The sequence below is a fragment of the Podarcis filfolensis genome, assembly GCF_964270895.1.
Source record: "Podarcis filfolensis genome assembly, chromosome: 1".
Taxonomy (NCBI): Eukaryota; Metazoa; Chordata; class Lepidosauria; order Squamata; family Lacertidae; genus Podarcis; species Podarcis filfolensis.
In genome coordinates this window covers 60,945,417-60,969,129 of record NC_139604.1, presented here as the reverse complement: position 1 = coordinate 60,969,129, position 23,713 = coordinate 60,945,417, and the positions used below count along the sequence as shown (strand labels likewise).

General features: G+C 42.8%; 1 protein-coding gene and 1 long non-coding RNA gene across 13 annotated transcripts in view; both read right to left on the bottom strand.

Moving 5' to 3' along the window:
- Positions 1-23,713, bottom strand: part of TSPAN4 (tetraspanin 4) — a 500,953-nt gene that overhangs the window by 91,932 nt on the left and 385,308 nt on the right. The window contains exon 1 of one of the 11 annotated variants that reach the window (XM_083587756.1): positions 21,519-21,540. The exons of the other annotated variants lie outside the window; for them this stretch is intronic. The gene's annotated coding sequence lies outside the window, so the exon portion shown is untranslated. Of the gene's footprint in view, positions 1-21,518; positions 21,541-23,713 lie in introns of those variants that run through there. 11 annotated transcript variants of the gene reach the window in all.
- Positions 15,400-17,613, bottom strand: LOC310750358. Of its 2 annotated transcripts, none has more exons than XR_014542068.1 (2): positions 16,729-17,613; positions 15,400-15,679 (listed from the first exon to the last, which is right to left on the bottom strand). It is a non-coding gene; the product is annotated as an uncharacterized lncRNA (long non-coding RNA). The 2 variants fall into 2 exon arrangements; XR_014542069.1 differs by lacking the exon at positions 16,729-17,613 and adding an exon at positions 16,558-16,715.

The following is a 23,713-nucleotide window of genomic DNA, read 5'->3' as shown; positions in this document are numbered from 1 at the left end:
CCCATCAAAGCCAATTCTTCCCAAACGTTAGCTATCAGAGATAGCCTGCTTCTCCCTAATGTTTTGGAAAACGTGTAAGACAAATGCCTACAGAAGAATTATCATGTCTTTCAAAACATTGGCAGTTTTATAGACTCCAAGGTAAAGTTGCAGTAGGACTAGTTAAGATGAGAGACGAGAGAGGGGGGACAAGTATCAAGTTAGCATTTTAATGCCCTCTGTACTATTTCCACATATTATATTTTAGAATTCCCCTCCCCTTATTTGTTGGTTGTCCCACTTTGAGAAAACAGAAGCATCCAGGAGTACAGTTGGTGATAGCAAGTGAAAATAATCCCAAATTCCAGGGAGTCAGCAGTGCAAAAGCTCTGGGCAACTAGCCTGCTTTCTCTTAGGGCTTCTTGGGACTGGTCCTAAAATGGATTATTTATTTCTGCTGTTGTTTTACAAAGAACTTGGCTCCTTCCACTAGTAAATTGACAAAAACAAGTTCACAATTACTAGGCTAGGAAAAAGAAATATTAATTCTGACAAGCAGACCTGAGGGCTCACGGTGTAACATTCTTGTATCCCAACACAGCACAAATCAAGCATGGTTAATCTTGTAAACAGAGAGAAGTGGTGTTACAATGGCAATTTGCTAAAGATTGTTCAGACCTGTGACACTACTAGTGCTGCTAGTGGAACTGCAGGCAAAGTGAAATGAAAGACAGGAAAATTTATAATGGAACCAAGGATGCTCAGTGCCTAACTCAAACTCATAGGCGAAAAGAGCCTTTTGAAGTAATGAGCAGCTGCATTACTGTGGAAATGCATTGAGAAGAACAAGGGTACCCGTTCTTTGGTCAATGGTACCACTCAATTCCTTTTAACATTTATTTTCGGCAAGCAAGCTGCTTAACCTTCTGCAATGGAGCTTCAAGAGTTATTGGTGCAGAAAAGGGGGAAAGTTATTCTGGCACAAGAATGTCAAAGATAAGAAGAGGCAGCCACATAATTAATCTGTGACCCTTCAAATGCTGTTGGGATTATAAATCCCATATCCCTGACCACTGGCTAATGGGCACTGGAGTCCAAGAACATCTGGTCGGTTGCAAGTTAGCAACTTCTGCCCTTAAGGAGCTCCAATGGCACTTCTACCATACTTCATGGAAATTATTGAACTATATTCAGAGCTAGTAAACGATGCCCTTAGCAAAGCAAATTGTGCTGCTGTATGCCAAAGTGTCAGCCTTTTCTCCATTTTGCTTAGATTAGCAAAGCAGGAAGGAACCAAACAGTGTAAAGCAGGGATAAAATACAATTTGCCAGTTCTTGCAGCCACAGAATGTGGGAGGGTATGTGCAGAGGATGCTATTATTATTATTATTATTATTATTATTATTATTATTATTATTATATTAATGTTATTTCTATACCGCCATTCATCCAAATATCACAGGGCAGTTTACAATATAAAAACATAAAAATAAATAAGATAATCACAAACAAAAACAATAACCCCAAACACACAGTTTAAAAGGCCATAAATCACATTTTGAAACTATGGAAAAAGAGGCTATGATTATAAAAGGAGACCTAGACTGGTGTTCAGGCTGGTGGGATGCAGCTCCTTTAGATTTTGAAGAGCAAGTAGAGGCATCTCAGAAGGGAGTTAGATGATAGGGAGCTGGGAGCTGCAGCAAAGAGCTAAGGCCCAGGTTGGGGGCACTAGCAATTAATGATCAGCATTAGCATTATGATGGGATTTTGGCAGACAAGAAAACAGAAAAGCAACATGCTGGTAGTCTCGCAGCTACCACCTCCCAACAAGAGTGCAGATTTTTGAGAGGTTTAAAAAATATTGTGGATATGCCTGATGCACATTTGCTGGGTGGGGAGCTTAGTCCTCCAAGACAATTGAGTTTTATGTTCTGCTGTGCTGCATTTAGAGTGGCAGTCAGTGAACCCCTGAAAAATACATAAATCACAGTCATGAACCCCAAATTTACAAGAGACAATATGGGTTTTTTATGCATTAGGCCTGCTAAAATTTCAAATTTCAGAATTAAATTTCTATTCAACTCATGTAGATAGGTTTCTACGATTTTTCTAGCCATTTTGAGTCATCTTTATTTGTTATTCCCGATTCCCCCTCCCAAGATAAATCCGTATCTGTTTTATAATGATATGTGTATCAAACAGTGTACCCTTTGGAAATGCTATATGAGTGAACATTAAAAACAATAATATATCCTTGAACATGTGATTAATTCAGCAATTATACTTAACCAGTACAATAGTCTGCAAGGCATCAATAGAAGAGATAAAAAATGGAAACAAAAGAAAAATTAGAGATAGCAAAAATGAAAGAAAGGAAGAAAAGGGAGGGAGACAGAAAGAGGGAGAAATTAGATGAAATAATTGTAACTTCTAGATAATACAACCAAATCTGTCTGCTGCTGATTTTGCACCGTGTGTGTGTGTGTGTGTGTGTGTTTAAGTTAAAAGCAGCTTGAAAGCATTAAACAAAGCCAGTTGGCATGGATTGCATCCGTCCACTGTTCAATTTGTTAATTTTCTCACAAGTTGGATGCACTTAGTGGTGGAACAATGGTGGAAGTAAGTTGAAGAGACTCTCACCAACACATAATTTTTCACAGGGAACATAGTTGCAGCACCTCCAAAGCAGCTGTAATGAATTACCCAGCCCTGTGTTATTCCACCACAGAGCTACAGGTGGTGGACAATGAGCAACAATGGACACCAGTGTGTTTATGGTCCTACGCCAGTCCATTAAAAAGATGCCAAGGGATAAGGAACAATAACAGAAGAGTGGAGATCTGGGGTGTGTGATTGGCACATCTTGCATTATGGCACAATTTGAAGGTAACATACAGCATACAAAGGGTTACAGTAACAGAAGCATAGAGTTATAGAGTTGGAAGGAACTCCAAGGGCCATCTAGTTCAAATCCCTGCAGTGCAGGAATCATGGCCTAAAGAAACCCTGACTGCTGGTTGCTATGCGCAATATTAATTATATGGAAACCAGATGCAACAAACAGCTCAGTAAATCTTATTCACAATGACAATTCGTTTATCGACCATCTTGAGACCAACAATTTTACTGTTTATCAAGTACATTTATTAATAATCCTGTCAAGCCATGTATAAATATATGTTTCTTACTTGCATACAAAATATAACAGATCATGAAGTTAATAGCTGCAAAGATGTCAATTGTTTATGGTTGGAAAAAGATGCTTCTTGTCTACTGGACTGGAACCGCATGGTTTTGGACTGTTAATATATATAACTAATGTCATTTGCCTGAAAGAAAGCTGACAGCAAAACAACAGATTTATGAAAAGCTGAGTTTTATGTATTGCCTGTTGGAATGCCAAACTCAAGAACAATGCAAATCTGTACACACTGTGTTTCTAACCATCTTCCACACAATCTACTACTAGGACGTTCTAAGACTAGGGCTGCTCATTTAATATGTTAAAGGGAATACTGCAAAACCTGTGCTTTTCTAATTTGAAGAAGGGGAACTAGTCCTCTCTTCTCTTCAGTTTTCAATAGATGTTCCAGCATGACTGGGAGCAGGGGATTTCAGCAAGGATTTTCATCAAAATTGCATTGCGTTGATTTTTTTTTCCAGGATAGCAGGCACTTTTTAAAAACTTACAAAAAATACTAAGAATTTTTAAAAGTTTTGTCCAAAGAAGAAAGAAACCAGATTTCCAATATGAAGCATAATGGAAACACTGGCAGGGATGCGAAGAGAAAGATCTGCATATAAGCTTCCTTTAGCCACCCACAAGCAACCTGTAATTATATAGTGTTTTACATGCATGTCATTTGTGACAGAATAATCTCATATTCCGCTTAAGGGGAGACAGCTCATTCTAGTTTCCCTGTTTTGCTTTTTCATGGATGAGTTCCAACTCTTCTATGTTGGGAATCCTTGGAGCCATGCAATATTTTCTGCTGAAATTAAGTGATAAACTGCCAGGATTGTGACATTTATAGAGAGTCATAAACACAACACAGACATGCCACATGACCATTGCCCAGCCTGTTGGATTCAATCAATGAACTCTCTTCTCCCTGATTTCCTTCCAGGGATTCATTTCTAAAGATGATGATTTCCAGGACTCAAGTGTGCATGCAAGCCAAGTGAACCCAACTTACCCCCATTCTAACATTGCATATGTTAAAAACCCACCCACAAGTCTTTGTTTCCTTGCAAGAACTTCCAGTGTTTTTGGGCTAGCATTTAAACTTGCTTCCAAGGATTCTGTGCTGGCAAGCTCAGCCTGAGTGTAATTGCTTTCTCTAGACTCTGCACTTAACCATTCCTGTTCTCCACTTTGAGCATCTTCCAAATCAAATGCTTGATTTGTTTGCTTGCTGCAGCATCTTCCTATCTGCAACCTCCCTTCTGTACACACAGACATGGAAAGTGAGGAACTGAGCAGGGGAAACAGCTTTGTTGTTGATCTCTACCCACAGCAGAGACTCCCCAAGCTTGCTCCAAAAACAGCATGGAGTCAGAATTACCCCACTGGTTCAAAAGACCGCCAGGTGAAGCAGATTTGGTGTTTGCTTCCCTTCTGCCCAACAGAAGGCTCTGCACTGAGCCAAGGTTGTGTGAGAGAGCTTTACCATTCAATCACAAACCCATTGGGAGGGCTAGACTGCAAAGCCCCTTGATGGTCACAGGACTAAAAGAGAAGGAAGCAAATTCACACACACACACACAGGTGCCAACTCTATAGTGCCGAGGTATCTTCGGCCCGCTCAATATCTGTGGGGCTTCAGTGTGGCTTCAGTGGCTGGTTCCCCCTAAGCATGAAAGAGGAAGAGCTGCCAGCCATTGAAGCCACGCCACACTGGGCCTCCTCCCAATGATGTGATGTCCCACAAGTGCAATACGTGCTGGAGCCCCTCAATCTTGGGCACAGGTTGGCACCTCTGGACACACATGCTGCCTTTGGCCTTAAACCCTGTGCAGGAGGAAGGCAAGGAGACTCTTAGAATGCCAAGCATCACATGCCAGAGCTCTTCTGCCCCACCTCCCACCTCTGTGCAGTTTCCTTCACGCTAGAGTAAAATTACCCTGCAGTTTCTCTGTTTAACATTCCACAGCACTATGTGCGTAGAGAACACCAACGAAGACTCTTCCTGCACCTACTGTACAAAAGGGGCCGAGGTCGAGGAAGAAAGAAGTTACAGGGCATTTCCCCCAAGGCTTCAAAGTTCTGTAACAATTCTCCCCTGGTTCATGACTGCATGAGGCAGCTAAACTTCAATAAATTAAAGTGGTGTTCCTAGGGAAATGGATGCGGCACAGATAGTTGGCCAAGGATCGCATGGAAGTATGCACACAGAGCTCAACATGCCCCTCCATCCATCCATCCTCACCTGCACCTGGCGTGTGCACCTGCTGCCTGGAAGCAAATGCCCTTGCTTGCTTGCTTTACTGAAGAGCAGCTTGCTTGCTAGGAAATGCATGTTCTCCCTACTGTGAGGCAGGCTGGCTGTTTTCAGTTTCAAGCCAATGTTCCCTCCCCGTTTTTTTTTTAAAAAACCTACTTCCATTTGCTGTTATAATTACAGAGAAGGCAAAGGTTAATCTTGCACCTGTCTCAAGGTCTCAAGACTTTTGGCCCAACGGAAATGAAGGTTGCAGCAGGTGCACCCCACTCAAGTGAAAATCAAAACAACAGCAGAGCAGATAATGATGGTTGGATAAGGAGTGCACACCGCCAGCCTAATAGCAGTACCGCCTGGTACTAAGGGGCTGCACACTGCACAGCTGGATATGCGCCCTCTCATATTGTTAGCATTAGACTGTACCCACCTGGAGGAAGGAGAAATTAAAAATTATGAAGTGCTCTTGGAGAACTGGCAGCGATAAAACTTGGCTTCCTGGCTGACATTTTAAAAATTCAGCCTGGCTCCCTTTGATGGCTCGATCCTCTGAACCAGAATGGTGTAAACAAGCCAAACATCAAAGCATAGCAGACTAGATAAAGAAACCCAGGCAATTTGATAAAGGCAATTTTAAATGAAAACCAAGGAAGGGTTCTCTTTTTAAAGTACAATCTATAAAATAGGAAGGGTGAGAAACTCGGGCTCTGAGGGCCTCTGCTATGCTCCTTGTGTTACCTAAGGCACATTCATTTAACTCGCTACACTTCAGTTATATACCTGGAGGACACAGTTTGCAATATTCTTCCCGCTTTAACAATAATTTCACATGACATAAGCCTCTATTATATTTATTTATAGAGATGTGGAGGGGGGAATTGTTAGGGTAACATAACCAAACATAATATAAATGTAAATACACACCCCAGTTTTAAACCCTTCAAAGGTAGAAAATGCATAATTTAAAAACAAACAAACAAACAAACAAAAACCAGAAAAAAACTTTTGACATATATGTTTGTGTTTCATAGAAGGTTTAAGTCCCCCCCCCATGTGTTACTTTACATGTGACCTTACACAGAGAGAATAAATGTTTGGGGGCAATAAATACATTATGAATCTCAATCTATAGTGCTACTTCATGACGTATGAAATGACCCTTAAGGCTAGGGTACACTGATGTATAGGGTTCTTCTTTTCTTTCCTGCGGTGTATGCCTGAAGCTTTCTTGTCCCCCTCCACAGTGCACCTTCTGACTCACTGTTGCTTACTATGGCTGAGATGGTGCTGAGGGAGAGATTGGTAGATAAATGGCTTTGTTTTTTCCAACATGGGCGACCTTTGGATATGTTTCCATCCTCTCCACCTGTTCATAAGCTCACCCAGCCAAGTCCATCCTCTGTTTGATGGAACAGATGTGCACCTTCCACCACCAGACAATAGGGAACAGCACACTGCTCTGCACTTAAGCTCAAATGAAGAAAGCACATCCTGTACTCACTCTTTTAGGGCATTTTCATCCATTCTTATTTCATATATTCCAGAAGGAAGATGCCAAAGCCGAGTCCTGCCATATGTACAAAGCCTCCTTCAATCTGGTGCCCTCCAAATATTTGGGACAACAAATCTCATCACGTCTTGCACTTGTAGTCTAAAACATATGGAGGGCAACAGGTTGAGTAAGGCTAGCACAGAGGCACAATTTGGACAAGCCTTCCACTTGAATCAAGGGTACACACAGGATATCTGAGTCACTCATATCATTGTACACATGATGGGGAGGAACACACACCATAAAAAGGCAGTATTTGGCTTGATGAAGATACAAACCAACCCCTATGATTCTTTGAATGAGGCAGTTTCCATACATTCCTTGTGAAGGGAAGGAGATACCAAGAATGGCATCTCTGCATACGTAAGTAGTGGTTCTAAGAGTGTCAGCACTCTATGAGGGAGATGGGGGGAAGAGTAGAACATTAGCACTCAGGACCAGGACCACAAATGATACTCCTTGTGAGAGATAGGCAGCCAGTGAAGGCATTTTCCAGCATTCAGTACTGGTGCTCATTACCTGAATGGCATGGCATGACAGTTTAGCTTTGGTATGTCTAAAGCTCTCCACCCTCTTTGCCACACAGGTCAGTTGTGTTGTTGTTGTTTTTTTAAAAAATAATAATCCCCTGAAGCCAGATTTTGTGTGGAGCCTATAAGCTCCACTCCACAGTGAACATTTTAAAAGTCTCCAAAGCTCAAGTCTCATTCTGTAAGACTGCAAAGAACAAAAGCACGACACCATGAACATATTGTGCGCAATAGATCTTCTACTGCAAACTGGAAGGCTGAGGCAACCAGCAGTTAAAATGGCTTTCTAAATAGAAAATCGCTTTACCTTAATTATCACAGGGTTGCTGCTCTGGGGTGTTATTTTGGAACTTTATTTGCAATGCTCCTGTTTCTAAATATAATGCTCTTACGTTGTTACTGCTCTGAAGTGGCTCAGTTAGATATCTTGCATGGAGTTTCAGGACATGTTTGTTCCAAAGACCCTTACATTTTTAGTACATCATAAGAAATCAACACCATGGCAATTTTATCCTTTTTCTTTATTCTTCTTGGTGAGAATGAGATTAGCAGCTACGGAAAGGTACAGATAGAGGTTTTTGTTTAGATGCATTGGGGAAACGCACACAATGAGATCTTCCTGAAAGGTTTATAGCGTGGTGTTTACACTTGACTTGCACCTTACTATTCCAGCATATATAAGCCAGAAAGCTAGAGCTTTAGCTCTGTGACCTGATTCCAAGTTCTGCAAACTTCAATTCCTGATGGAGCCAACCCTGTTGCCAAAATTGTAAAGTCAGCATAGTAGTGGAAAGCACTGCAAGGACAGGATGTTTACAGCCCTGGATGGTCCAGAGGATGAAGGCTTGAACAACGCCTTAACTAATCAGGAAGCACCCCTGCTGTATCAGAGCCCCAGACTTAAAAACAATTTGCTAAGGTGTAACAAATGGGTTTCTGCATTTCAGCAAAAGTTCTGCAATATAATCTCTGGGACTGTCACGGGGCTTTTCAAAACAGCTCAAAAAGAGTGCCATAGCTTTTTCAGAATGCCTCAATATTTATATTTTCACCTTTTGAGGATCTTCTCCTCTAACACTGTGCACAATATTAATACTGCACACAATATTAGAGAATAGTAACACCGCAGGTATTCATTCCTATTTTATGGATGCAGAAAAGAAGTTGGAAAAAGAGGAATCTGATAGCTGGCCAGGTGAAAGCTAGCCAAGTTAAAAATCTGATCTAGGAACCAGATTTCTTTTAGCTCTGGAGCCATCGTGCTGCCTTAAATCAATGTCCATGTAGCCCACACTTTAGGAATGCTTTATGGACTCCACAAGAATTAATAGCATCAATTCAAAGAAATAAGCCAAACTTGGATTTGGAATTCATAAGAGTGAAGATGATTTCCCCCCTGTTTTCACACAAAACTAACTAAACAACATCTGATTAACTATTTGCTTTATTTTTTGGACTTCTAGTCCATCCTATCCCAGACACTATGAAAGAAGTGGAATGCTTTATAAACAAACAGTGCAGTCTCCTCCCATGGTATATTGACCTGGAGTTAGGGTGGCCAAAATCACTAAAAGAGAAGAATTGTTTCACCCAAAAAAGGGGAGGGGGAGAAATGCGACACTGATTTGCATAAAATCTGCATATGCAAATTCTGAAATAACAACTATCAAGTAACAAGAAATACAGTGCATCACTCCATATTGGGGAAAACTTTGAGACTGTGACACATGTGCCTGTTCAGTCTGAAGTCTAGGTGGCAAACTGTTGTTCGGCAACCTCAAAGCCTCTGCTATTTTTCCCTTCTGATGGTTATCTTTAAACTAGACTTGGACTGGGCAGCCCTTCAAATAGAAGACTTTGTTTTGAGGGCTGTTCAAAGAGAGAACTAATCACTGAAAAACAAGAGATATGTCCATTGTTGTTGAGGTATTGTATAACAATATATCATATAATGTAAACAGTTTTTAATAATAATACAGCTAGGAATGGAACCCGAGAACATGCACAAACTGCAAGCTCAAATGGCCAGAGGATGAACCTCATCGCTTGGGCAATCCTTAAATCTTAGCCTGCTGGAAAGTTGGCATGATTGCTCTGCTCCACTTAAAATTTCCACTATGGCATATGGAGTGGGCTGCTATTGTCAGGAGGGTGGCTCTGGGCTAGAAGGACCATTGGCCGGACCCAGGAAGGCTGTTCTCCTGCTACAGCAGACAGAGAAGTATAATGTGCAGATGGCAGCTTGGCTCTTACTATTTCCTCATATGATTGCCTGGCACTACTGCTGGAGATCAAGAGTCGTATCCTGCATCAATTAAAGTCACTGGAGGATGCCTGGTAAGTTTTAGGATTCAGCCTTAGTTTATTGGCAGCCATGAAATGTTGGATAGTGCTCCTCTACTCTGATACCCCCTAGGATAGAGATTTTGCTTCATTTACAATTATGAAAATTAACTTTATGGAAGGAAGTTTATTTCCAATGTGAACAATAATAGCTGTTTACTTTCTTAGACTTTTCTTTCGAAAAAAATTAGAATTAATTTTTTGCGTGGCATTTTATGTCAGGCCAACAATGTAAAGCACTTTAATACTTTCCTGAGCCTACAGCAAAGCAGTTATCAGTCTGTATCAGAAACAAAACAAGAGGCGACAATTTAATTAAGTGGCAACCGAAGAATTAAGAGATAATACTTATTAATGTGTGGCAAAAAGATCTCTTATGTGAGTGTGCTTCTCCTGGAAGACACAGTAAATAACATTTAGAGGAGAGGCCTGGAAAGACAAATACAACTCCTGCATGTAAACACTGTTTTACCATTTATATGCTTAAAGAGAAAAGAATACAGTATAAATCATATTCCTAGTAATAGTTTTAGGGGGCATCTCTTGATGTGCTATACAGATTCATAAAGGACCATCTGCTTCCTACAATACTATAAAGGGTATAGAACAAGAACCTCTGATTTCCTTTTGGTGCATAAGCTATTTTCAACTGAAATAAAAATAACAAAAGGGAAACTACCATTAGCTTTACCTATTGCACCCATGGCATATCATTACCATCTGCTTAATGTTTGAATGGGAGGCCAATAGAGCTGGAAAAAAGAAACCTAGGGAGCACCAGCAGAGCAGCTTTGCTCCTTTATGTTAACGCCTGAAATACAATGAGAAAAGAGGGTGGAGAGGAAGATCTAAACCATCTCCTTCACGGGGCTTTTGTGAACTCTTCAGATGATGATAAGCAAGTGGCTACTGCTCAGCACGGGTGGTTGTTCTATGGGCAGCCAGTATCTGTTCCCAGTGTCCACCAAGAACTCATGGTGTAGATGAGCATAGAGGAGGGAAGACTCACCTCCTTATTTCCATGACAGTACAGTGGTACCTCAGGTTACATACACTTCAGGTTACAGATTCCGCTAACCCAGAAATATTACCTCAGGTTAAGAACTTTGCTTCAGGTTAAGAACAGAAATCGTGCTCCGGCAGCGCAGTGGTAGCAGGAGGTCCCATTAGCTAAAGTGGTACTTCAGGTTAAGAACAGTTTCAGGTTAAGAACAGACCTCCAGCATGAATTAAGTTCTTAACCTGAGGTACCACTGTATTGCAAAGTGATGGGGGGATCAGTTCTCCCTCAAAACAAATCAAATGCAAGTAAAACACAAACCAGGGCACCTGGCTAACTGTGGGAGCACAGAAATGTGCCCTTTTAGGGGTGGGCTTCAGGAGGTACGTAGAGGCTTCTTGGGGGTTGTATACAATCCACAGGCTAGCCATCCCTGCTTTACAGCATCCAAACGCTTTCCATGTCCAAGGGAGACCAGAAAGCAGATAAAAAGTATCTTAAAAGGGGGAAAAAATTAAGTAGACTTGTACACTCTGTGAAATATCTAGAGCGTTGAACTTGCTGTCTTGCTGTTTTACTTATACAACTGTATTATCCCCAAAGAGGTACCTACAACAGAGTTATGGGGCATTTGAGAAGAAATGAAAACCGAGGGCAGGTCGCACCTCATAATTCAGCTCCATATGTCCCCTGGATACACGTGTAATTACATTAGGAAAACATTTTGCCCCAAAGAAAACAATTAGGGAAGCAATTTACTGTTTGCAGTAAAGAAGGATGGCTTAATTCTTCAGATACACACCACAGTAAACGTAAACTGGAACATTTCAGTGAGTCCATACTGGAAGTGATACTGTATTTTTACGTTATGTGTGCAGAAGATGCTTTACGTCCTGAACGTAGCTTGGCAATCTACAGCCAATAAAGCACACTAATTAGATGAAGAATCATAAATGTTTGACAATAATCCTAATCAGTGTTTTAATAGGATGCCACGCCGCTATGTGCTGCATATCTGCAAGAGGAACAAATAAACCCAGAAGACCTGGCCTGTGTGCATGTGTAGCAGCTGACCCACTTCTCCTCCTGCCAATTTTCAAACAGGCCTCTGCATATGCTGTTTTGGCAGCTGCATCAAGGGAAGAAGTGGGCGCAGCACCTATAGGTAATCAAAATGCCCCACCCTGGCGGGATGAAGGAAGCCTCATGCAGTGTGCTTATGCTGTCTGATTTGGGTAGAACAGTTTTCGGTGCTTAAGTAACATTCACAACTTTTTGTTAATCAAGGAGGTAAAGATAGAGCCAAATTAAAGGGGTTCTGTTCTTTTTCTCCAACAGAAATAATGAGTAATGAGGTGGAGATGGTTAAGGGGAGAGATGGAAGGATCTGTTAATTCACCCCCCCCCATTCCCTTGTTTTTACAATCTTAAATTCTTCATCTTTCTACAACAGATTGCCATTTTAAAAAGGGAATGAAAAGTTATCAGCATACTGGTGTGAATTTCTCCTAACACACACAGTTGTGTACACACTATTGAGTAACATAACATTTTTTTTGCAAGGAATTTACCCTAATATAAAGCATTTTGGTGTGTTAGTATCACAATATTGCCATTTTTATGCACACTTTCCCCTTGTATATGCATTTTTGTACACATTGTTTGGCTGAATAATTGCATTGTGAAATTAGGAAAAGTGTGAATTTTAAAGAACAGTTACACTTCCGTTTGTATATGCTGTCCTTGCTTTAAAGGGAATATGTATCCAGAAGTGCAACAGTGTTTGTAACTACTCACACATACTGTCAGAGCTGCCCGAGGTCCCAGCTCACAAAGGACCAACGCCGCTTCGTTGTTAAGTACGAAAGTCTTTATTGAAGTTCAGTTTCACTTCCAGAGCCGCAGCGTGCAGCTCTACGTCTCAAAGTCTAGACCGCTGATGCTCCGTCTGAATCTCCTCCCCCCAGACACCAGTTTAAGACTCTAGCCTTGCTCCACCTCTTCCTCTGTTCTTTCCGCCTCTGGTTCCGCCTGTCCGTCGGGGTCTCGCCCTTTCTAGACTCTTCTGACGCTGAATCCCCTGAGCCTTCCCCCTCCCTCCGGCGGGCTTTAGGAGCTGGTTCCCAATCCGGGTCTCCTGCTGTCCCCCGCGCCTGTACATTTGAACTTGGCGCGCGCGCCCAGCCAGCAACTTTCCTCCTGACCGTTTCACTGCTGTTGTCACTGCTTCCCCCTTCGGGGAGGCTAGCTGCAACTGACCTCCCCTCCGTTCCCCCACTCTCCGATGGAGGCGTGGTCAGCCCTGACTCATCTTCTCTCCCCGCTGGAGGAGACGCTGGTCCTGACACCTGTGACTCTTCCCCCCCACTACGCTCTGGTGGGGAAACTGGTCCTGATCCCCCGCTGCTGCTTTGGGGTTCCCCGCTGGCTCCTTGTTTCTGGTGCGTCCCCCCTGGCACCCCCCTTGCCCTGACCATCGGCGCCCCCTTCTGGGAATCTTCTGATTCGCTGGAGAAGCTCATGGAATCTCTCGGGTCACTGTCATACTCCCCTACGCTGCCCTCGGATTCTTCCCCTTCGCTCTCCATTTCCTCTCTCCCCTGTGCTCCTGCTCCCGAGCCCCTGACACATACACACAGTAGGTTCGCTTGCATATAAATGCATATTCAGAGATCTATCCGGCTATAAGTAACTTTCTTCCCTGAAAAAAATTAAATTTGAAAGAATCAGCCAGAAGTTGTCCATGCCACCAGCGCTATAATATCAATGGACTGTGTGATAAATCAAAGTTGCCAAATTACTCTGCTATCCTTACTAAATTTGTCAGCAAAGTTCAATTGATGTACGATGCATCATGGGACCCAACCCCTTACAAAAAGAAAGGCCCATAGGACTAAATATAGCTAACACATTTTCCCTAAATAATCTTGATTACCAAATCTCTTAATGCCCAAATCTGTCATAGCCTGACTGGCATGAAATAGCACTTACGTTTAGTTTTATGTCAATATTGTTATGAATAGAAATTATTAAACAGGCATAAAGAAAGCAATATGCCATTAAAAAGGGAGCAAAGTGTACAGAAATTTCACCATTTAGGTCACTTATCCAAGTGATAAATCTCCAAAACTGCCTCTTTTCATCATTACTGAATGGAAATATCTGGTACCACTTCCCCTTCTTCCCCATCTAGAAGTGAGTATAAAAAGAGCCAGGAGCAATGGGCAATGGGACAGAAAAGCCCATCTGGGCATAAAGCAAGGATATCTGATATGAGTCCTTGCACCCTTTCTGCTCCTTTAAACATCACAGCAGCTAATGAGCCTGATTACCAGTGACCTCCTCCCGCCCAGACCCCTGCTCTCAGTCTTTTCCTTATGGATTTGATAGATGTGGTTCTCTCAGGAGATGTCTATGAGCCAATTTGTACAGTGGCCTTACAGCCCCATTACACAGATCGGATAAACGCACAGATCTGTCAGCCTGGCTCCGGTCCCGACACTCTCGCAAAGCACTGCCAAAGGACTTACAAAACTGCTGTGTCCTTTCCCTCCTGCCGCACTTCACCCCCGCATGGTGCTCAAACTGGTTTTCTGTTTCCTGCTGCCAAATCGCTTTTGAAAGCCCCCCTAGGGGCCTGGAGGAGGAGCCACACACCACTCGTTTCCCAGCACCACGGCCTGTTATTGCTTCCCAATGAAAAATAAGAGCTCGAGCCCTGTGTAAATTGTTAATATCGTTTTCTTTTGCTCATAAAAAGGCACGGCCAATGCCCGACTGCTGTGCCTCGTGCATAATTCATGGCGTTCCTTAATGTGCAGAGCTCTCCTCTGCAGTCCATTTCCCAACATAAAATTTAGCCATAAAAAGCAGGTTCCTTGTGAAACATGAATGTGGCACCTGAATTTTAAGGTGGCCATGGGCTGCTTTAATTTCTCGTAATGGAGGCTTGCGGAGTGTCAGAAAGCAGTTGGCCCAGGGTGGAGAAGAAGGGCAGAGGAAAAGATGAGCCACATCTTGGCACTTTGAGGAATGCAGTGCTGCCTTTTCATTTATTGAGGCCTTCCCTGTCTCAAGGATTACTCCAAAGAAGATCCTGCCTTTACCAGCTAATGACCTGGATTGAAACCATTCAGGCTTCATCTACCAGCAGGGCTCAGCTGCCCTTGCACCGTCATAGACAGCCAAATCCAAACAAATGCCAGCATATACTTGGTTGGAAAAATAAGAATGACCCAGCTGTCATTATCTGCATTGCTGCGATTGCCCAGAAAAGCTGCTTGAGCTCCCAGTCAGTACCAGCTTCTGCAGCACAAAACCAGTGGTCTCTGCAACCACTCCAAACATGTTGGTGCCGTGGCTATTGTTGGCACAAACATATTGGGGTTGCAAATGTTTTTGTGATTCAATAGATCCTTTGTGCCCTTCTAATAAGCTGCCTTTCATTTAAGTCATATTGAACACAGATGGGTGGTGCAGGAATTACTTCTTTCACCATTTTGTATTACTGGAAATATTCCCGAAATGAGTCATTTCCCACTACTGATCCCCCTCTCAAATGTACAACATATATTTTATTCACAGGGATAATAACATTGACAACTAATTTTAAACATAAATTCAGGCCGCTTTTAAAATATTTTGCTAAATAAATATATACTCTCTAAGAGCAAAAGGGGGTAGGAAATAGGGGGGGATGAGATATACGGTAGGGGAGAACATCAGAAGTGGGATAAATTAAAGCTGGAGCAGTTTAAAAGGTTGGAAGCTCTCCAATATTCTGCAAGAAAGTCAGATGCAACAAGGGCATTCCAATGTTATGTCCCAACAGGGGCTGAAAGGAAAAGAGAAACGGTCACAAAGAAAATAAAATCTGCATTCCGTTTATTATTATGTGGGCACTTAAACTGTCAATCCGAATTGGCTTTCTGCCTTCACAAATTAAAATGGCACAACTTTTTTAAAAAAATATAACAAAAGTGCTCTCTTCTGTCTCCAGAGATCTATCAAACATTTGCACTCCTTTAAAGGTACAACAGATCAGAAGGTGAGAGGGTCGCTGAAGAAGACAAGTTAATTTAGGTGCACCCTCCTTCCCAGTAAGGCCCTGAAACATCCATTTCTAGATGAATATGAACAGAAACTGACTTACGACGTTTCTACAGGCAATTGTTCACTTTTGCGGGAGGGTCAGGGAGGATTCTAGGAATTATTTCTTAGGCCTCCTGGGATGCCCACCCAAGTGACAGGAATGCCTGAGGAGAAAAGGCCTAAAAGGTGAGTTGTATAGCTGAATGGGAGGGCAAGTTTTGCAGAGACAGTGTGGTGTAGTGGTTAGAAGGTCAGACTAGGACCCGGGAGACCAGGGTTCGAATCCCTCCATTCAGCCGTGAAGCTCACTAGGTGACCTTGGGCCAGTCACTGCCTTCTCTACCTCACAGGGTTGCTGTGGGGGTTCGGTGAGGAGGGGCAGAACCATGTATGCCAACTTGAGCTCTATGGAGAAAAGATGGGGTATGAATGCAATAAATAAGTAATAATAATAATAGTAAGTATTAGCCCCAGCTTCCTTTCCCAGCTAGCATGAATACACCCTTCTCTCTCTCACACTGTCTCTTAATCTTCCTCCTTTCCAACCTTCAGGATCACCGCTTCTGTCTAGTGCCTCATATGCACCCTAACCTCTTTTCCTTATTCCTATCCCAGCCCTACCTGGGGGTCAAACCTGCAGCCGTCTGCACGCCAAGCACTGAGCTCTGCCCCTTCCCTACAACTCCTACTGCACGCAGCTCTGCCTTTTAGTGTTCATGGAAGAAAATGAAAAAAGCAAAAGTGACCTAATGAATTGCCAAATAATCACAAGACAATGGTTTGACCACTCACCAGAAGCATTTACAGCTCTTTTCCCATTTTGTTTCACCAGGGTTACAGCAGCCCAGCTGGCTCCTGAGTTTTAATGCAAGGATTAGATGAGCAAAGATTCCCGATGTTGCAATGCATTAAAGTGCAGAAGTTATTTTACACTAGTCCTTCATTATTGAAGTTTCTGTCATTGAATTTATAATTCAAAGACGATCCTGCTCTCATCTGCTTTAGTGAAGCTTGCAAAAGATTCTGTATCATTAATTTTAAAATTCACACAATGTATCTAATACTGTTAGCAGTGTGTGCCAATAAATGTCCTTAGACAACCTTGGGTTTCCTCCCCTCAAAACGGATTGCACAGATATCTTTCACGGCACACTGTAGCGCAAAATACTCCACTCATTAGGCAATTCCCCCCCCCCCAATAGCACATACACGTGGTAGAAAGTCAAATCTCTTTTTTCCCCTATAGTGGTTCCTATGCTGGTATACTAGTAGTTTAGGGGAGTGGGTGGCTCAGTGGTTTAGACCTCTTGGGCTTGCTGATCAGAATCAGTGTGATGGGGTGAGCTCCCATTGCTCTGTCCCAGCTTCTGCCAGCCTAGCAGTTTGAAAGCCGCCCACCAGTGCAAGTAGATAAATAGGTACCGATGTGGTGGGAAGGTAAACGGCATTTCCATGCACTCTGGCTTCTGTCACGGTCCTCTGTGCACCAGTAGTGATTTAGTCATGCTGGCCACGTGACCTGGAAGCTGTCTGTGGATAAACGCCGGCTCCCTCGGCCTGAAAAGCGAGAAGAATGCCGCACCTCATAGTCACCTTTGGCTGGACTTAACAGTCCAGGGGTCCTTTACCTTACCTTTTACCTAGTTTAGGAGAGTTTGAACACTTCCCAAGGGTTACGTAAGAAAAATTATAGGACCTACCCACCTATCCCACACTATCTAGAAACAGCTCTGGAGACCAGAAGGGAAGTTTTTGCCCTGAAAGTTCTACCAAACATGCACATTTCACTCCTCTTCAAAGCACAAAACAAAAAACCAAATGTGATGGGAGGCTACAGCAGGAATGGATGTGGCTAGCGTACATTTATCTGGGTAGGCATTGCATTATTGCCCTGTATCCTGGGGTTTTAATTCGCCACACTGAGATCATTGTTGTTTGTACTTAAAAGAAAAAACCTCACACAAAACTATTAAGAAAATTGCACAGAACATTCACCCCAGTCTGTGAATTACATGGGGGAAAACAAGCTTGCCTTGTACACAATCACCGTTTTGTTCCAGGTGAAATATAGACCAAGGCAGCAGGGAGGGACAAAGGGAGAACACAAGCTTAGCTGAGCCTGCACATGGCAATGACAATGTCAGATTGCCATCCCCACACAGCTCTGAAAGTTTTGAAATATTAACAGGAACATTTGCACCCATCCCTTCTACAATGTGGTGCAATGTGGACAATGCAAGAAGAGCTTTCTGTTGTGGCTATGCCAGGTTTAGACAAACTGCAGCCTGTTAACCACACGTGACTCCCAGTTAGTTTTTTTAAAAAAATAAAAATTAAGTGGAATTAAATAAACTTTTGTTTATTTAAACCTTTTTTTATTTAATCGGTGATGGGAAGGAAGACATGCCGAGAATAGGGAGAAGAAAACCATGTGTTGCTGGTATCTGACCTAGGAAATTGGGTAACATTGTGCAGATTGATAGAAACATACACAAGTTGAAAGGCACCTTGGAGGTCATGTAGACCAACCCACTTCTCAATGCAGGTTGGGCAGTGCAAGATGCAATTAAAGTGCCCCTGACAGATGGCTGACTGTACCTTCATTGAAGGATAGTCCATACTCCCAAAGCAGCAGGTACAGAAGACAGCACAATTCAATGGCCGGCTCAATCAAACTTCAACTCTACAATGATCAATGGTAAATCTACAGTGTAGAATAACCCAAAGCATGATGTGTTCAACCAGATCCAAAAATCCCCACAAATTCCATATAAGCAGAATGTCCTCAACTTTGAGGAATTGCTGTGCACCAGTGGTGTAGCTTGGGGGGGGGGGCAACTGGGTGCTTGCCCGAGGGGCAAAATTGTTAAGGGCACAAATTAGGCAAGGGATGCTTCCCTGCCTCCAAACCTCAGCTACTGCTGGAGCTGCTTTCGGTTAAATACACTGAAGTTTCCAAATTCAGAAGGCTGTTCTTTGAGGAGCTCCTGCACATTCCAGCTGCAGAAGGCAGCCCAAGAGTGTTCCTGCTTCACATTTGATTGCATGATCTTGCTGGGAAACATCCCTACTCCCGAGCTGCAGGCTGGGCATTGTAGTTTTGGCACCTCACCTCCCAGCTGAAGAGGTGGGCAAGCTGAAAGGGCTCTTTCACAAAACCTGCTCGCCGAGGGAGATGGCGGCGAGACAGCTGTTCCCCCAGAAAGGTCTCTTTCCTGCAGGTGGGCTACGGCGCAGAAACAAACTGGGAGGCAGAGCTGGGCTGGGCCCCACCTGCGTGTTGGTTGTGACTCATGGCTCACATCTGCCTCCCTGCCGAGCGCAGGACGAGGAGTCTTCCTGGAGGCACAGCCCTGGCTCCCCTCTTCCCAGCAATGGAAGTAGCTCCATGCTGTCGGCAGCTGCTCTCTCGCACTTCTTAGCAAGAGGCAGAAGGAGGAGACCACCCAGGGTGCCTCCTGTGAGTGCCCTGAGGCCACTAACCACAGCCTGAGAGCCTCGGGTTTGGGGGGGTGCAATGCTGGCCACCCATGCTATAGCACTGCTGTGCACCAAAATCCTCAATTGTGTGCACAGTGCATTTCCTTGGTACTGAAGTCACTGAGGCAGCTACTGCTAACACAAAGCTTACGTATGCACCAAAGATCACACATATGTCACAAAGCTGTTGGGTCAGAGATATTAAGCTGTTTGGGTTTTTTAAAGATGCTTTTTAAAAGCTATCCTGCTTCCTGATTCAGAAATGAATTCTCATTTGCTCAATTACATTTATGCAAACACTAATTTCCAGGAGCCAAGACACTATTTAGTGACAAGGAACTCTATAGTGAGAATGAAATATGTCAGAGATGGCTGCCAAGAGGGACATGGCAATATATTGTATGCTAGCCATTTTATGCTTCCCACTTCTGTTGCTCCTCTCTCTCTCTTGCTCCCTCATTTTGAACAAGCTTTAAAGGTTATTTTGGTACGAAGTGCATACCTAGAGTTACTGTGCAATTAAAATCTGTTTTAGTGACAGTTAAAAAGTAGTGTTCTTTTTCCCCATTGCATCACATTCCATTGAGATAGAAAGAAAAAAATCCTGCAGTTTGCAACTCTTGGAAGGCATATAAAGATAATGCCTCTGCCATTCTCAGAGGGTCAAATTAGCAGCAGAGTAAAGACTTTCCCCATAGTTAGAGCAACAACTCTCCTATATATGCAGAAGAAATACTGTTTTCAAGCACCTAAGGAGAAAAGGGTTATTTAGTCGGTCAAAACCAATTTGTAAGTAAAGATACAACAGAGGTTCACATACACTTCTGTTTGGGGGCTTCTAAAACTAGAGTTTAAAGTTTTCAATAGTCTTATATCTCATTACTTTATTCTAGTTTCCAGTTACAGGGTTTCACCATTTTACTCTAGTTTCTTGTTCTCTCCCCCTCCTGTGTATTCTGCATCAGAGCATAATTTGATGCGGCAAATGTGTTAACTGTATCATATGAGTTTCACGATAACCTGTGGCTAAGGTAACAGGGAAAGCTGGCTGGATTATGGGAGAAATGGAACTTATTTTCACAATTTAGTTGTTAAAATATTTTTTTAATTTCCTATTCTGAAGTAAGTAAAGCTTTATACGATTGCTCAACAAATCTGTTCAATATTAACAGATGTTCATATTTTATCACTCTGAAAGCATAGCTATATTACGGTTACTCAAAATACTTGCAAAATCTCTGCATCAGCCATAATAGGGCATTTTAGCTAATTGTTCCTGAATGTGTGTTGAGAAGGTCATCACTTCTCTTTAATTTTTTAGCAGAATTAAGTTTCCAGTAAAAAGTAGGGTAAAGGTAAAGGGGCCCCTGACCGTTAGGTCCAGTTGCAGATGACTCTTGGGTTGTGGTGCTCATCTCGCTTTATTGGCCGAGGGAGCCGGCGTACAGCTTCTGGGTCATGTGGCTAGCATGACTAAGCCGCTTCTGGCGAACCAGAGAAGCACTGAAATTCCATTTACCTTCCCACTGGAGCGGTACCTATTTATCTACTTGCACTTCATGCTTTCGAACTGCTAGGTTGGCAGGAGCAGGGCCCAATCAACAGGAGCTTACCCCGTTGCGGGGATTCGAACCGCTGACCTTCTGATCAGCAAGCCCTAGGCTCTGTGGTTTAGACCACAGTGTAAGAAGTGCTTGAGTCAATAAAGACAGAAAGGCAGTATCAGATTAAAGGTAAAGGGACCCCTGACCATTAGGTCCAGTCGTGACCGACTCTGGGGTCGCGGCGCTCATCTCGCTTTAAAGGCCGAGGGAGCCGGCGTACAGCTTCCGGGTCATGTGGCCAGCATGACTGAGCCACTTCTGGCAAACCAGAGCAGCACATGGAAACGCCGTTTACCTTCCCGCTGGAGCGGTACCTATTTATCTACTTGCACTTTGACGTGCTTTCGAACTGCTAGGTTGGCAGGAGCAGGGACCAAGCAGCGGGAGCTCACCCCGTCACGGGGATTCGAACCGCGACCTTCTGATCGGCAAGCCCTAGGCTCTGTGGTTTACGTCCCTTAGTATCAGATTATCTTAACATTATTATGATTCACTTACTGTGTTCCCTGGGCCGATGGAAGAGTGAAGCTATTGTTGATGACACCATGAAAGTTCAGTTTGCCCATAAGGAATTGTGATGTCCTTCCACTTTGAAAGGGATTATTCCCATGATGAAGGGGTAAGGTGGTGTCCAACTTAGTGCTTTATTGATCACTGTATTGACACACCCTGCTGATGACTGCCTTCTACTCTGGAGGCACATCTGTTTTGCTTTTAGCCATATGGATTTGGTAACTTTGATCTGTGACTTAAGTACAAATCAAAGTATACCAAATGGAAGAAACATCAAGCAGGAGAGCACCTGGCTCCCCACACATTAGCAGATCTCTAGCCCCAAAAGGGAGAGAGTAGAAAGCACAGCATCCAGTCAACTGCTCATTCTATACCTACGAATGGAAGATACTTCAGGCTGATGCTGTGCCAAAATCTATCTTTAACTTTCTCGAAAGTGTTCTTCCTCTGCAAAGGAGGCCTTCATTTTTCTGCCTCATTTCCAGGGCACTTAAAAATGTCAACATTGCAGGGGAGGTGATCTTAATTTTTCATTGTGAGATGGCCAAGGGTGGTGTGTGTGTGTGTGTGTGTGTGTGTGTGTGTGTGTGTGTGTGTTTGTGTGTGTTTCTTTTCAGTAAACATTTATCCCAGCATTCTGTAACCTCCCAGGCTGCCCACCTTTCCTGATCTGAAAAAGCTCTATGGAAGAAGCTAACTCGTTATGCCTTGTCTTCCCCTGGACTTCAGTTAAGGAGCAGGCACCTAGGAAGGCTGCAGAACGCAGACTACCAATGAGACCAACGGTAGAATGAAAGGGCATTTTGGCCACCTCAAAAGTAAGGCAAGATTGACAAGACCACATGCATGAGAATTTCACCAAAATTTTCTCTCCCCCTTGATAAATTTTAATGTAATCCCCCCCCCAATAAATTGACATAGAACAGCTGGGGGAAATGCAGGAGAAAATTTTGGCACAGCACTGCTTCATGCTGAACAGCACAAGGTTCCTCTCTATTTAGCTCCTTGGACATTAGAAGAGTTCTGCAGCCCCAGAGGACACCTAGCAAAAGGTGATGCCTATGGAAACTGTCGCTCTGGGGACATGCAAGTGTATGTGAACAGTAGTTTGTAGCCAGGAGGGGAAATGGTGTGAGTTTTCTTTAATCAATTACTAAACAATAGGGAAAGAACAATTATACTGCAGGGCAACAGGCTGCAGTAGAACTATTACTCGTAGTGAGTCTAAGGTATAAGAAACTGGGTATGTAGACAGTAGTTAAAAGTAGTTGACGATCTGATAGGATCTGGTAGTCAAAAAAGCAGGATGTAAATCTAATAAATAATGAATGTAAACATAAAAATAATAAAATAATTCAAATGTTATGACCTATCTAGAATGAGACCCATTTGAATTCCAAAATCAGCATCCACATTTCGTTTGGTTCCAGGGTGGGCTGGGCAAAGCAAGTTAGAAAGGATAATATGCTTTCAAAAGTATCAGGGATCAATCCTCTGTCAAAAAACAATTGCAGTTCAGCAAGGACACCAAAGCTTTAGAATCTCAAACTGGACATTCTGAACAAAACACTTCTCAGTGTAATTTCAGCACATACATTTCTATGGCATTCCATCTACTTATACTTCCTTTCAAGACATGTAATTTGAAACCCACTTCACTGTATGAGTTTACTTTCAACTTCAATTATATTGCTCTGTAATTCTATCAAGTGTTATTCATACAACCCCCATTACAAAACAACCTATAAACTGCAAAATTGCTTTCCCTGGAGTGGGCTGGTTGCTTTCAGCAGTGCTACTTTAAGGTAAGTGACTTCTGAATTATTTCCACAGATTCTCATTGCCTGACAATTTGTACTATTTTCACAATTATGTGAGATGGGGACTGGCTATTATCCCTATTTTACAGATGGAGAACTGGACCTCTGACTAAAGGTCACACTACAGTTCTGTTGTACAACACAGCATTAAAACTGGAAGACCTATATCTTCAGCCATCATCATAAATACTTGAATGTCTTTTCTCAATTTATACATAGAAGTAAAGGGAGGCTTGTGTACATTCTATGCCAAATTAAGAAAAGAGCAAGTAAAACCCATAAAATTTATATTCCAAACGTAAAAGTTTGCTTTCCTGAGATGAAGGAAAGACAGGATGAAGGAAAACAGGGAACAAAGAC